This window comes from Mustelus asterias, chromosome 7, assembly GCF_964213995.1.
Source record: "Mustelus asterias chromosome 7, sMusAst1.hap1.1, whole genome shotgun sequence".
In the NCBI taxonomy this organism is placed as follows: domain Eukaryota; kingdom Metazoa; phylum Chordata; class Chondrichthyes; order Carcharhiniformes; family Triakidae; genus Mustelus; species Mustelus asterias.
Genome location: NC_135807.1, coordinates 1,946,406 through 1,961,578, shown reverse-complemented (window position 1 = coordinate 1,961,578; position 15,173 = coordinate 1,946,406). Strand labels below are relative to the sequence as shown.

The following is a 15,173-nucleotide window of genomic DNA, read 5'->3' as shown; positions in this document are numbered from 1 at the left end:
TTGTGTGCCGCAGGGATCGGTGTTGGGTCCATTGTTGTTTGTCATCTATATCAATGATCTGGATGATAATGTGGTCAATTGGATCAGCAAGTTTGCTGATGATACAAAGATTGGAGGTGTAGTGGACAGTGAGGAAGGTTTTCAAAGCTTGCAGAGGGATTTGGACCAACTAGAAAAATGGGCTGAAAAATGGCAAATGGAATTTAACGCAGACAAGTGTGAGATATTGCACTTTGGAAGGACAAACCAAAGAAGAACGTACTCGGTAAATGGTAGGACTCTGAAGAGTGCAGTTGAACAGAGGGATCTGGGAATACAGGTACAGAATTCCCTAAAAGTGACGTCACAGGTGGATAGGGTCGTAAAGAGTGCCTTTGGTACATTGGCCTTTATAAATCGGAGTATCGAGTATAAAAGTTGGAGTGTTATGGTAAGGTTATATAAGGCATTGGTGAGGCCATATTTGGAGTATTGTGTACAGTTTTGGTCACCTAGTTACAGGAAGGATGTAAATAAGATTGAAAGAGTGCAGATAAGGTTCACAAGGATGTTGCCGGGACTTGAGAAGCTGAGTTACAGAGAGAGATTGAATAGGTTGGGACTTTATTCCCTGGAGCTTAGAAGATTGAGGGGAGATTTGATAGAGGTGTATAAGATTTTGATGGGTTTGGATAGAGTGAATGCAAGCAGGCTTTTTCCGCTGAGGCGAGGGGAGAAAAAAACCAGAGGGCATGGGTTAAGGGTGAAAGGAGAAAAGTTTAAAGGGAATATTAGGGGGGGCTTCTTCACGCAGAGAGTGGTGGGAGTGTGGAATGAGCTGCCGGATAAAGTGGTAAATGCGGGGTCACTTTTAACATTTAAGAAAAACTTGGACGGGTTCATGGATGAGAGGGGTGTGGAGGGATATGGTCCAAGTGCAGGTCAGTGGGACTAGGCATAAAATGGTTCGGCACAGACAAGAAGGACCAAAAGGCCTGTTTCTGAGCTGTAATTTTCTATGGTTCTATCTCAAACCATAAGACCATAAGACCATAAGGCCATAAGACATAGGAGCGGAAGTAAGGCCATTCGGCCCATCGAGTCCACTCCACCATTCAATCATGGTTGATTTCAACTCCATTTACCCGCTCTCTCCCCATAGCCCTTAATTCCTCGAGAAATCAAGAATTTATCAATTTCTGTCTTGAAGACATAGAACATAGAACAGTGCAGCAGAGAACAGGCCCTTCGGCCCACGATGTTGTGCCGAGCTTTATCTGAAACCAAGATCAAGCTATCCCACTCCCTATCATCCTGGTGTGCTCCATGTGCCTATCCAATAACCGCTTAAATGTTTCTAAAGTGTCTGACTTTACTATCACTGCAGGCAGTCCATTCCACACCCCAACCACTCTCTGCGTAAAGAACCTACCTCTGATATCCGTCCTGTATCTCCCACCACGAACCCTATAGTTATGCCCCCTTGTAATAGCTCCATCCACCCGAGGAAATAGTCTTTGAACGTTCACTCTATCTATCCCCTTCATCATTTTATACACCTCTATTAAGTCTCCCCTCAGCCTCCTCCGCTCCAGAGAGAACAGCCCTAGCTCCCTCAACCTTTCCTCATATGACCTACCCTCCAAACCAGGCAGCATCCTGGTAAATCTCCTCTGCACTCCTTCCAGCGCTTCCACATCCTTCCTATAGTGAGGTGACCAGAACTGCACACAATATTCCAAATGTGGTCTCACCAAGGTCCTGTACAGTTGCAGCATAACCCCACGGCTCTTAAACTCCAACCCCCTGTTAATAAAAGCTAACACACTATAGGCCTTCTTCACAGCTCTATCCACTTGACTGGCAACCTTTAGAGATCTGTGGATATGGACCCCAAGATCTCTCTGTTCCTCCACAGTCTTCAGAACCCTACCTTTGACCCTGTAATCCACATTTAAATTTGTCCTACCAAAATGAATCACCTCACATTTATCAGGGTTAAACTCCATTTGCCATTTTTCAGCCCAGCTTTGCATCCTATCTATGTCTCTTTGCAGCCTACAACAGCCCTCCACCTCATCCACTACTCCACCAATCTTGGTGTCATCAGCAAATTTACTGATCCACCCTTCAGCCCCCTCCTCTAAGTCATTAATAAAAATCACAAAGAGCAGAGGACCAAGCACTGATCCCTGCGGCACTCCGCTAGCAACCTGCCTCCAATCCGAAAATTTTCCATCGACCACCACCCTCTGTCTTCGGTCAGACAGCCAGTTGCCTATCCAATCGGCCAACTTTCCCTCTATCCCACACCTCCTCACTTTCATCATAAGCCGACCATGGGGGACCTTATCAAACGCCTTACTAAAATCCATGTATATGACATCAACTGCCCTACCTTCATCAACACACTTAGTTACCTCCTCAAAAAATTCTATCAAATTTGTGAGGCACGACTTGCCCTTCACGAATCCGTGCTGACTATCTCGGATTAATCCGCATCTTTCTAAATGGTCGTAAATCCCATCCCTAAGGACCCTTTCCATCAATTTACCAACCACCGAAGTAAGACTAACCGGTCTATAATTACCAGGGTCATTTCTATTCCCTTTCTTAAACAGAGGAACAACATTCGCCATTCTCCAGTCCTCTGGCACCATCCCCGTGGACATCGAGGACCCAAAGATCAAAGCCAAAGGCTCTGCAATCTCATCCCTTGCCTCCCAAAGAATCCTAGGATACATTTCATCAGGCCCAGGGGACTTATCGACCTTCAGTTTATTCAAAACTGCCAAGACATCCTCCCTCCGAACATCTATTTCCTCCAGCCTATTAGCCTGTAACACCTTCTCTTCCTCAAAAACATGGCCCCTCTCCTTGGTGAACACTGAAGAAAAGTATTCATTCATCACCTCGCCTATCTCTACTGACTCCATACACAAGTTCCCACTACTGTCCTTGACCGGCCCTAACCTCACCCTGGTCATTCTTTTATTCCTCACATAAGAGTAAAAAGCCTTGGGGTTTTCCTTGATCCGACCCGCCAAGGACTTCTCATGTCCCCTCCTAGCTCTCCTAAGCCCCTTTTTCAGCTCATTCCTTGCTAACTTGTAACCCTCAATCGAGCCATCTGAACCTTGTTTCCTCATCCCTACATAAGCTTCCCTCTTCCTTTTCACAAGACATTCCACCTCTTTTGTGAACCATGGTTCCCTCACTCGGCCATTTCCTCCCTGCCTGACAGGAACATACCTATCAAGGACATCCAGTATTTGTTCCTTGAAAAAATTCCACTTTTCATTAGTTCCTTTCTCTGACAGTTTCTGTTCCCAACTTATGCCCCCTAATTCTTGCCTAATCGCATCATAATTACCCCTCCCCCAATTGTAAACCTTGCCCTGCCGTACGGCCCTATCCCTCTCCATTGCAATAACAAAAGACACCGAGTTGTGGTCACTATCTCCAAATTGCTCTCCCACAACCAAATCTAACACTTGGCCCGGTTCATTTCCCAGTACCAAATCCAATGTGGCCTCACCTCTAGTCGGCCCATCCACATATTGTGTCAGGAAACCCTCCCGCACACACTGCACAAAAACTGCCCCATCCAAACTATTTGACCTACAAAGGTTCCAATCAATATTTGGAAAGTTAAAGTCCCCCATGACAACTACCCTGTGACCCCCACACATATCCATAATCTGCTTAGCAATTTCATCCTCCACATCTCTATTACTATTTGGGGGCCTATAGTAAACTCCTAGCAACGTGACCGCTCCTTTCCTATTTCTAACTTCAGCCCATATTACCTCAGTGTGCAGATCCCCCACGAAGTGCCTTTCCGCAGCCGTTAAACTATCCTTGATTAACAATGCCACTCCTCCACCTCTTTTACCAGCTTCCCTACACTTAGTGAAACATCTATACCCCGGAACGTCCAACAACCATTCCTGTCCTTGTTCTACCCACGTCTCCGTAATGGCCACAACATCGTAGTCCCAAGTACCAATCCACGCCCCAAGTTCATCTACCTTGTTCCGGATGCTCCTTGCATTGAAGTAGACACACTTCAACCCACCTTCCTGTCTACCAGTACCCACCCTTGACCCTGATACCTTCCCCAATACCTCACCACCCTCACTGACTTCTGGACCCTTTCCCACTCCCCTGACAAATTAGTTTAAACCCCCCTGAAGAGCCGTAACAAATTTCCCTCCGAGGATATTGGTGCCCCTCTGGTTCAGGTGCACCCCGTCCTGTTTGTACAGGTCCCACCTTCCCCAGAACGTGTTCCAATTATCCACGTATCTGAAACCCTCCCTCCTACACCATCCCTGCAACCACATATTTAACTGCACTCTCTCCCTGTTCCTCAACTCGCTATCACGTGGTACCGGCAACGTACCAGAGATGACCACATGTTTCGTCTTGGCTCTCAGCTTCCAGCCCAGCTCCAGAAATTCCTGCTTTAAATCCCCGTCCCTTCTCTTACCTATGTCATTGGTACCAATGTGCACCACGACTTGTGACTGTTTCCCCTCCCCCTTCAGAATCTGGAAAACACGGTCTGAGACATCACGGACCTTGGCATCCGGTAGGCAACATACCATCCGTGAGTCTCTTTTGCTGCCACAGAACCTCCTATCTATCCCTCTAACTAACGAGTCCCCAATAACTATCGCCCTCCCGCTCTCCCCCTTTCCCTCCCGAGCCACAGAGACGGACACAGTGCTGGAGATCCTCTCACTGCGGCTCCCCACTGGTATGTCATCCCCCTCAACCGTATCCAAAGCGGAATACTTGTTGCTAAGGGGAACGACCACCGGGGATCCCTGCACGGACTGCTTCCTCCCAGCCCCTCTCACCGTCACCCATCTGTTTTCAATCCTCGGAGTAACCGTATTCCTAAAGCTTGTGTCTATGGCCATCTCTGCGTCCCTGATGATCCTAAGTTCATCCAACTCCAGCTCCAGTTCCCTAACACGGTTTTGGAGGAGCTGCAGATGGGTGCACTTCCCACAGGTGTAATCAGTAGGGACACTGTCGTCGTCCCTCACCTCAAACATAGTGCAAGAGGAACATTGCACTGCCTGCACACCCATCCCCTCTAGATACCTTGCCAGTACCAGGTAGAAAGTGCAAAAATGAATTCAACTCACCCCTACTCGCCCTTTCAGCCTAGGCCCTGTGAGCCAAAGTCTTATAGCTCACACTCTGCTTCCCACACACTCAAGCCCTGTGAGCCAAAGTCTTATAGCTCACACTCTGCTTCCCACACACTCAAGCCCTGTGAGCCAAAGTCTTATAGCTCACACTCTGCTTCCCACACACTCAAGCCCTGTGAGCCAAAGTCTTATAGCTCACACTCTGCTTCCCACACACTCCACTGCCCGCTCCCGACGCTGCCCGCTGTATACTGCAGCCTACCTTTTATACTTCACGCGCTTAAAAAACCCTTCCCAGACTCCTTTGCTGCCCACTTCTAGTTTTCACTTTATACTTGAAAAACTGCTGTTAAAGTAAAGGCCAAAAAAATACACACACTAGCTGACTAATTAAATAAATAAACAATTCAATTAATCCAATTAATCTCTTACCAGCACTGCTGCTTTCAATCACCCCTCTCAGCTTGCTCCAGTGGATCAATGAGGGGGAACCTCCCAGGTAACTGACTTTTAAAGTTAAAATAAAAACCCTTCCCAGACTCCTTTGCTGCCCACTTCTAGTTTTCACTTTAAACTTGAAAAACTGCTGTTAAAGTAAAGGCCAAAAAAATACACACACTAGCTGACTAATTAAATAAATAAACAATTCAATTATTCCAATTAATCTCTTACCAGCACTGCTGCTTTCAATCACCCCTCTCAGCTTGCTCCAGTGGATCAATGAGGGGGAACCTCCCAGGTAACTGACTTTTAAAGTTAAAATAAAAACCCTTCCCAGACTCCTTTGCTGCCCACTTCTAGTTTTCACTTTAAACTTGAAAAACTGCTGTTAAAGTAAAGGCCAAAAAAATACACACACTAGCTGACTAATTAAATAAATAAACAATTCAATTAATTCAATTAATCTCTTACCAGCACTGCTGCTTTCAATCACCCCTCTCAGCTTGCTCCAGTGGATCAAGACGCTCAACGTCTCGGCCTCCACAGCCCTCTGTGGCAATGAATTCCACAGACCTACCACTCTCTGGCTGAAGAAATTTCTCCTCATCTCTGTTCTAAAGTGACTCCCTTTTATTCTAAGGTTGTGCCCCCGTGTCCTAGTCTCCCCTGCTAATGGAAACAACTTCCCTACGTCCATCCTATCTAAGCCGTTCATTATCTTGTAAGTTTCTATTAGATCTCCCCTCAACCTCCTAAACTCCAATGAATATAATTCCACGATCCTCAGACGTTCATCGTATGTCAGGCCTACCATTCCTGGGATCATCCGTGTGAATCTCCACTGGACCCGCTCCAGTGCCAGTATGTCCTTCCTGAGGTGTGGGGCCCAAAATTGCTCACAGTACTCCAAATGGGGCCTAACCAGTGCTCTATAAAGCCTCAGAAGTACATCCCTGCTTTTGTGTTCCAAGCCTCTTGAGATAAATGACAACATTACATTTGCTTTCTTAATTACGGACTCAACCTGCAAGTTTACCTTTAGAGAATCCTGGACTAGGACTCCCAAGTCCCTTTGCACTTTAGCATTATGAATTTTGTCACCGTTTAGAAAATAGTCCATGCCTCTATTCTTTTTTCCAAAGTGCAAGACCTCGCACTTGCCCACGTTGAATTTCATCAGCCACTTCTTGGACCACTCTCCTAAACTGTCTAAATCTTTCTGCAGCCTCCCCACCTCCTCAATACTACCTGCCCCTCCACCTATCTTTGTATCATCGGCAAACTTGGCCAGAATGCCCCCAGTCCCGTCAACTAGATCGTTAATATATAAAGAGAACAGCTGTGGCCCCAACACTGAACCCTGCGGGACACCACTTGTCACCGGTTGCCATTCTGAGAAAGAACCTTTTATCCCAACTCTCTGCCTTCTGTCTGACAGCCAATCGTCAATCCATGTTAGTACCTTGCCTCGAATACCATGGGCCCTTATTTTACTCAGCAGTCTCCCGTGAGGCACCTTGTCAAAGGCCTTTTGGAAGTCAAGATAGATAACATCCATTGGCTCTCCTTGGTCTAACCTATTTGTTATCTCTTCAAAGAACTCCCAGATTAAAAAGCAAATGAACAAAAGGGCTTGGTTCAGGTCCTGGCTAGACACATTCCCAAAAGTAGACAGCTGAAAGCAGAGCTCCCTGGATAACTACAAATATAAAGATGAAAATGAAATAGAATAAACTGACAAAGTGCCTGGTCCATAATTCAATAGAGAACTAAGTCGAATCTAGAAAGTACAGAGGAACTGAAAAAGGAAATAAGAGGGTCAAAGACTGCAAGGGAATAAATTAGAGGATAATATGAAAAAGAACTCCAAAATATTTGATAAACATGTGAATAGTAAAAGGACAGTGAAAGGAAGGGTGGGCTGGGGACCTGAAGGGAGATATCATCTTGTGGAGCAAAGAGCGTGACTGAGGGACTAAATGAATACTTTAAATCGGTCTTTATGCAAGAAGAGGAAGCTGACGATGTCACAATAAAGGAGGAAGCAAAAAAATTCAATAGGATAAAAATAAACAGCAGCAATTTATATTTACACAAAGCTCTTGATGTGATTAAACAGGTTGCAGTGCTTAAATTAATCGTCTATCCTTGGTTGCTGAGGGAAATGAGTGGAAAGTTTGCAGCCAATAGCCAACATCTTCCAATCCTCTTTGAAAAGGGGAGATGGCCAGAGGGCTGAAGGATTGTCTCCTAACCACCACCAGGTCCTATAGGAATCACTAATGGATCTTCCTTTGGGGCTCATTGAGTAGAGTTCCCCCGGTAACAGGCTATGACCTGCCCAGCTGGAACTCACTACCTGAACCTTTAATAAGACAGGCCCACGACTGGGCTTGCTGAACAGTCATCCCAGGCAGGGACTGGTGTGTGTACACCACGGTAGTGGTTTTACTTTGCATTCTGTAATAAACTACGTTCCTTTCCTGTCAGGCTTCCTGAGTCATTACAGATTGCAAATGTTATTCTCCTATTCGCACAAGGGGAGAGAGAAATAAACCTAGCAATTACAGGCCAATCATCTTAAGGTCAGTGTGAGGGAAATTTTTGGAGGCAATACGTCAGTACAAAATTACTCAGCACTTAGTAAAGTATGGGTTAGTTAAGGATCTCTTAAAAGCAATTTGTATTGACTAACTTGATGAAATAACAGAGTGTGTTGGTATTGACTTTCACAAGGCATTTGATATAGAACCACATAATAGTGGTACTTGTTAGGAAAACTAAAACTGATGAGGTTAAAGAACCGTTGCAATGTGGATAAGAAATTTGCTATGGGACAGAAAGCCGAGAGAAGTGGAATGCAGTCTTTCAGATTTGAGGAGGGTGGACAGTGAAGGGTAGTAGAGGCAGAGTCAGTTGCAATTTTCAGATAGGAATTGAATAAATACTTGAAGATAATTTGCAAGGCTGTGGGGAAAAAGCAGCAAAGTGGGACAAAAGTAAAAGCAAATACTGCAGATGCTGGAAATCAGATATAGAAACATGAAATGCTGAAAAACCAGCACGTCAGGCAGCATCTACGGACAGAGAAACAGAACTAACAGGTTAAATCAGGGTGGAAGAGCAGTAGAATTGTGCTGGGTTTTACTCTGGGGCAGGGGAGCGGGGGGGGGGGGGAACAGGTGGAGCAAACTAGGTCGGCGATAGGTTGGAGACCAGGAGAGATTAAATTACAAGACAAAGGGAGCCCCTCAGGGTTGCGTCCGAGGCCTAATCATCTTCAGCTGCTTCATCAATGACCTTCCCTCATACAGTCAGAAATGAGGATGTTTGCTGATAATTGCACAATGTTTAATTACATTTGCGATTCCTCAGATACTGAAGCAGTCCATGTCCAAATGCAGCAAGATCTGGACAATATCCAGCTTGGGCTGACACGTGGCAAGTGACATTCGTATCACACAAGTACCAGGCAATGACCATCTCCATCAAGAGAGGATCTGACCATCGCCCCTTGACATTCAATGGCATTATAATCATTGACACTCCCACTACCAACATCCTGGGGGTTACCATTAACCAGAAACTGAACTGGACTAACCATAGGTAGGGGAGTCTTAAACTAGAGGGCATAGGTTTAAGGTGAGAGGGGAGAGATACAAAAGTGTCCACAGGGGCACTTTTTCACACAGAGGGTGGTGAGTGTCTGGAACAAGCTGCCAGAGGTAGTAGTAGAGGAGGGTACAATTTTGTCTTTTAAAAAGCATTTAGACAGTTACCTGAGTAAGATGGGTATAGAGGGATATGGACCAAATGCGAGCAATTGGGATTATCTTAGGGGTTTAAAACAAAGGACAGCATGGATAAGTTAGGCCGAAGGGCCTGTTTCCATGCTGTAAACCTCTATGACTCTATATAAATACTGTGGCTGCAAGAGCAGGGCAGAGGCTGAGAATCTTGCACCTCCTGATTCCCCAAAGCTTGTCCACCATCTACAAGGCGCAAGTCAGGATTGTGATGAAATATTCCCCACTCGCCTGGATGAAGCTCCTTAGACAGCGCCTTCCAAACCCACAACCTCTACCACCTGGAAGTTCCCCTCCAAGTCACTCACCATCCTGACTTGGAAATATATTGCTGTTCTTTCACTATTCCTGGGTCAAACTCCTGGAACTCCCTCCCTAACAGCATTGTACCTACACCACATGGACTTCAGTGGGTCAAGAAGGCAGTTCACACCACCTTCTCGAGGGCAATTAGGGATGGGCAACAATTGCTAATGCCCACATCCTGTGAAAGAATAGAAAATAACAACATCACTAAACAGATCACGGAGTTTTATCATATTGCTGTTTGTGGGAGCTTGCTTTGTGCAAATTGGCTGTCGCGTTTCCTTCGACTGTGGCTCACCACACTTTCTCCAGCATAATTAGCAATAGGAAATGAGCGCTGGCCTTGCCTGGGACACCCACTTCCCATGACTAAAAAAAAAATCACTTAAAAACTAGTTTCATTGGTTGTAACGCACTTTGTGATGTGCTGAGATCATTAATGGCTTGATATAGAAGTGCAAGTTGTTTTCCTCTTTATAATTTCCTGTTGTGATGCTGTGTTTTTGTTCTGGCAATTTTTTAAGGAGAACTTATAGAGATTAGGGATGCTTTCGGACCTGAACTTGTTCATTGCTGTCTCTGTGGTTACGAGATATTTGTGTGTTATCTAAGTCTGTGTTTGTGTGCGTGTCTGTCTACCTGTGTGTGACTACCTGTCTGTTTGTATGTGTGTGTGTCTGCCTGTCTGTTTGTGTTGTTTGCCTGTCTGTTTGTGTGTGTGTCTGTCTGTCCGTGTTTCTGCCTGCCTGCCTGTGTGTCTGCCTGTCTGTGTGTGTTCGCCTGTCTCTGTGTGTGTGTGTGTGTGTGAGCCTGTCTGTGTGTGTGTGCCTGTCTGTTTGCCTGTCTGTTTGTGTGTGTGTGTCTGTTTATCTGCCTCTGAGTGTTTGTGTCTGCCTGCCTGTCTGTATGTGTCTGTCTGCCTGTCTGTGTGTGTGTGTCTGTCTGCCTGCCTGTGTGTGTGTGTGCCTGTCTGTGTGTTTATCTGCCTATGTGTGTCTGTCTGTTTGTGTGTGTGGTGAGTATTAGTCACAGCGTCTGAATCATCAGCCTGAGCACTGAATTGTCGACACAAGCTCAGTGCTTTTAAGACAGGGAGTGATGGCACACGGACTGTTGTGTGGAAGATTTGGATTTGACTCTATGATATACAAACTCATTCTGTGAGATCAAAGTCCTGAAGATTGGCCTGAGGTTTTCTCAAGGTTGTGCACGACTGGATTTTCTTACAGATTTGGGAGGAAGACAGTAAAAAGTGAATCTTTGTAGACTGGATGTGGCAGGTATCTGATTTTACTCTGGGTATTTGAGAATAAGCCTGTCCCTCTCTATGCTTCCCATGGTGCTGGACTGGGATTTGAGTTTCAGAGGCCATTTTACTGGCGCTGAGAGGAGATTTGACAGACCATTTAAAGTGCAGCAGGCTTTGACCTAGTCTTTGGGGTGGTTGGGGAGCCAGTGACACGGGACGTCAGTTTTAAATAGTCACCAAGTGAGTAAGGAGAAATTGCCTCATCCAGAGGGTTATTGGGTTCTGGAATGCTTTGCCTCAGGGCTATTTGAGAGGAGGAACATTGCATCCATGAGGGAAAAGGGATTAACTTGCCGTTCATACAGTGAGGTATTGGGATTAGTTTGGGTTGGTCCAGAAAAGAGGCAGTATCTATATGATGGGCGAATGGTTCTGCTCTGTGCTGAGACTCTGGTTCCTATTGCCTGTCAGGCTGTGGCAGCAGCCCAGTTTTCACGTGATTGCCTGGAGGGTTGATTGTGGGTGACTGAGAGCAGTGGCTCTCTCCACTAGCCTGGTGGTTCTGGGGCTGATTGTAACCTAAACTGTAACAAAATGAATGAGTTAAATCAGAATGCACTGGGCATCAAATGTGGTAACTGTGGGGGTAAATGGGTGTTTTTCTGGTTGGCGATCAGTGACTAGTGGTGTGCCTCAGGGATCAGTGTTGGGACCGCAATTGTTTTCAATTTACAGAGATGATTTGGAGTTGGGGACCAAGTGTAGTGTGTCAAAATTCGCAGGTGACACTAAGATGGGTGGAAGAGCAAAGTGTGCAGAGGACGCTGAAAGTCTGCAAAGGGATATAGATAATCTAAGTGAGTGGGCGAGGGTCTGGCAGATGGAGTACAATGTTGGTAAATGTGAGTCATCCATTTTGGTGGGAATAACAGCAAAATGGACTGTTATTTAAATGGTAAAAAATTGCAGCATGCTGCCGTGCAGAGGGACCTGGGTGTCCTTGTGCAGGAATCTCCAGGAGTTGGTTTGCAGGTGCAGCAGGTAATTAAGAAGGCAAATGGAATTTTGTCCTTCATTGCTAGAGGGATGGAGTTTAAAAACAGCGAGATTATGTTGCAGCTGTATAAGGTGCTGGTGAGGCCACACCTGGAGTACTGTGTACAGTTTTGGTCTCCTTACTTGAGAAAGGATATACTGGCACTGGAGGGGGTACAGAGGAGATTCACTAGGTTGATTCCGGAGTTGAGAGGGTTGGCTTATGAGGAGAGACTGAGTAGACTGGGACTATACTCATTGGAATTCAGAAGAATGAGGGGAGATCTTATAGAAACATATAAGATTATGAAGGGAATGGATAAGATAGAAGCAGGGAAGTTGTTTCCACTGGCGGGTGAAACTAGAACTAGGGGGCATAGCCTCAAAATAAGGTGGAGCAGATTTAGGACTGAGTTGAGGAGGGTTGTGAGTCTGTGGAATTCCCCACCCAGTGAAGCAGTTGAGGCTACCTCATTGAATGTTTTTAAGGCAAGGATAGATAAATTTTTGAACAGGAAAGGAATTAAGGGTTATGGTGAGTGGGCGGGTAAGTGGAGCTGAGTCCACAAAAAGATCAGCCATGATCCTATTGAATGGCGGAGCAGGCTCGAGGGGCCAGATGGCCTACTCCTGCTCCTAGTTCTTATGTCCTTAACTGCTGTTGGTTTAATTAGACTCACTGTGTCATCTGCTCAGCTAACAATGCACATGTTTTCTGTGTGAGCTGTACTCTTCCCTCCTCTGGAGACTACCTTGATACCCGCACCTCCTCCATCTACCCTCACTGGACACCCCCTTCTCAACCCTCTGGCTACCACCTACCTGCCGCCACCCTTGTTTGCCACTCCACCCTCTACTGGCTGTTTTTCTTCTCCTCCCTCCCGCTAGCCACCCCAACCCTCCCTGTTAGCTGCTCTCTCCCTTCTAGCCTACTCCCAGTCTACCCACTTCCCAGCTCCCTCCCTTCCCAGTCCCACTGGCCACCTCCTCTCCCCACTCGCCTCAACTGTACTGATTGTTTCATCGGCAGATATGACAGGCGTTTTACGTACATCCAAAGGTCCCACTACAAAGGAGCAGTTGGACTGCCTGTGCTGATATTGACTGAGAGAAAATACTGGCCCAGCCACGGGGAGGAGAATTAGCTTCCCTTCAAATGTGTCAGGGCATCTTTAATATAGCGCTGAGCGGCAGTTCAGCAATGCAGCGTTCCCCGGTAATCCACTGTTGAGTTCGCTTAGACTGAGAGAGAGTTCCTGGGGCCTGTTCCACAGTCAATGGGGGGGGATTTGCTGAATGGCCTCCCCTTCTCTTGGAGAATGTCGGTGGGTATTGTGGGAACAGTTTTGTTAGTGATGCAAAAACTGCTGGGCTCAGTTACTGAAACTAAACTTGACCAGGTTCCTGGAGGAACCTAACGTGACCGTGTGAGCTGTAAGATTTACACTGGCTCCTTTCTGAAACTTTAAGCAAAAAAACCGTACGTATAAGAATTGTTCACCCAGTGTTTATTCTTGGGTTTTTGGCCGGTCAGTGCGACATCAGGATATGAAAGAGATCTGTCAAGTAATGGGAGAGGAGTTTCTAATTGGTTCCATGACTGTGTGAGCATGTGACTGACTAATATTTGTGCAACTCCATTTAACTTCTTCAGGATGTTCACATGCACTGTTCCGCTGATGGGTTACTTTTGCAGCCTTGAAATGGAAACAAAACCATATCTGATTTTTAGACAACTAACTGATCGGTATTTTGTTTCTTGAGGGATAATTATTGGATACGACTCCCTTGTTCTGCTTTAAAATTGATTTGATTTATTATTGTCACATGTATTAACATACAGTGAAATGTATTGTTTCTTGCATGAGATATAGACAAAGCATACCGTTCATAGAGAAGGAAAGGAGAGAGTGCAGAATGTAGTGTTACAGTCATAGCTAGGGTGTAGAGAAAGATCAACTTAATGCGAGGTAGGTCCATTCAAAAGTCTGACAGCAGCAGGGAAGAAGCTGTTCTTGAGTTGGTTGGTACGTGACCTCAGACTTTTGTATCTTTTTACCGATGGAAGAAGTTGGAAGAGAAAATGTCCGGGATGCGTGGGGTCCTTAATTATGCTGGCTGCTTTGCCGAGGCAGCAGGAAGTGTAGATAGAGTCAATAGATGGGAAGCTGGTTTGCGTGATGGATTGGGCTACATTCACGACCTTTTGTAGTTTCCTGCGGTCTTGGGCAGAGCAGCGGTACGTGTGGAATATTACATTCATCAGAGAGGAAAGATGTTTAATGTCTTATTTAATGACAACAAGTCCAACAGTGCGGCACTCCCTCAGTACTGAGCCTCTGACAGTGCGGCGCTCCCTCAGCACTGAGCCTCTGACAGTGCGGCACTCCCTCAGCACTGAGCCTCTGACAGTGCGGCACTCCCTCAGTACTGACCCTCTGACAGTGCGGCACTCCCTCAGTACTGACCCTCTGACAGTGCGGCACTCCCCCAGCACTGAGCCTCTGACAGTGCGGCACTCCCTCAGTACTGACCCTCTGACAGTGCGGCACTCCCTCAGCACTGAGCCTCTGACAGTGCAGCACTCCCTCAGCACTGACCCTCTGACAGTGCGGCACTCCCTCAGCACTGAGCCTCTGACAGTGCGGCACTCCCTCAGTACTGACCCTCTGACAGTGCGGCACTCCCTCAGCACTGACTCTCTGGCAGTGCGGCACTCCCTCAGTACTGAGCCTCTGGCAGTGCGGCACTCCCTCAGTACTGAGCCTCTGGCAGTGCGGCACTCCCTCAGTACTGACCCTCTGACTGTGCGGCACTCCCTCAGTACTGACCCTCTGACAGTGCAGCACTCCCTCAGTACTGACCCTCTGACAGTGCGGCACTCCCTCAGTACTGACCCTCTGACAGTGCGGCACTCCCTCAGCACTGAGCCTCTGACAGTGCAGCACTCCCTCAGTACTGACCCTCTGACAGTGCAGCACTCCCTCAGTACTGACCCTCTGACAGTGCTGCACTCCCTCAGTACTGACCCTCTGACAGTGCAACACTCCCTCAGTACTGACCCTCTGACAGTGCTGCACTCCCTCAGTACTGATCCTCTGACAGTGCAGCACTCCCTCAGTACTGACCCTCTGACTGTGTGGCACTCCCTCAGTACTGATCCTCTGACAGTGCAGCATTCCCTCAGTACTG

At 46.6% G+C, this 15,173-nt stretch overlaps 1 protein-coding gene across 5 annotated transcripts in view; it reads left to right on the top strand.

The window, feature by feature from the left end:
- The window catches only part of LOC144495518 (anion exchange protein 2-like), a 373,575-nt gene that overhangs the window by 125,934 nt on the left and 232,468 nt on the right, over positions 1 to 15,173 (top strand). Inside the window, exon 1 of one of the 5 annotated variants that reach the window (XM_078215545.1) lies at positions 10,870 to 10,977. The exons of the other annotated variants lie outside the window; for them this stretch is intronic. The gene's annotated coding sequence lies outside the window, so the exon portion shown is untranslated. Of the gene's footprint in view, positions 1 to 10,869; positions 10,978 to 15,173 lie in introns of those variants that run through there. 5 annotated transcript variants of the gene reach the window in all.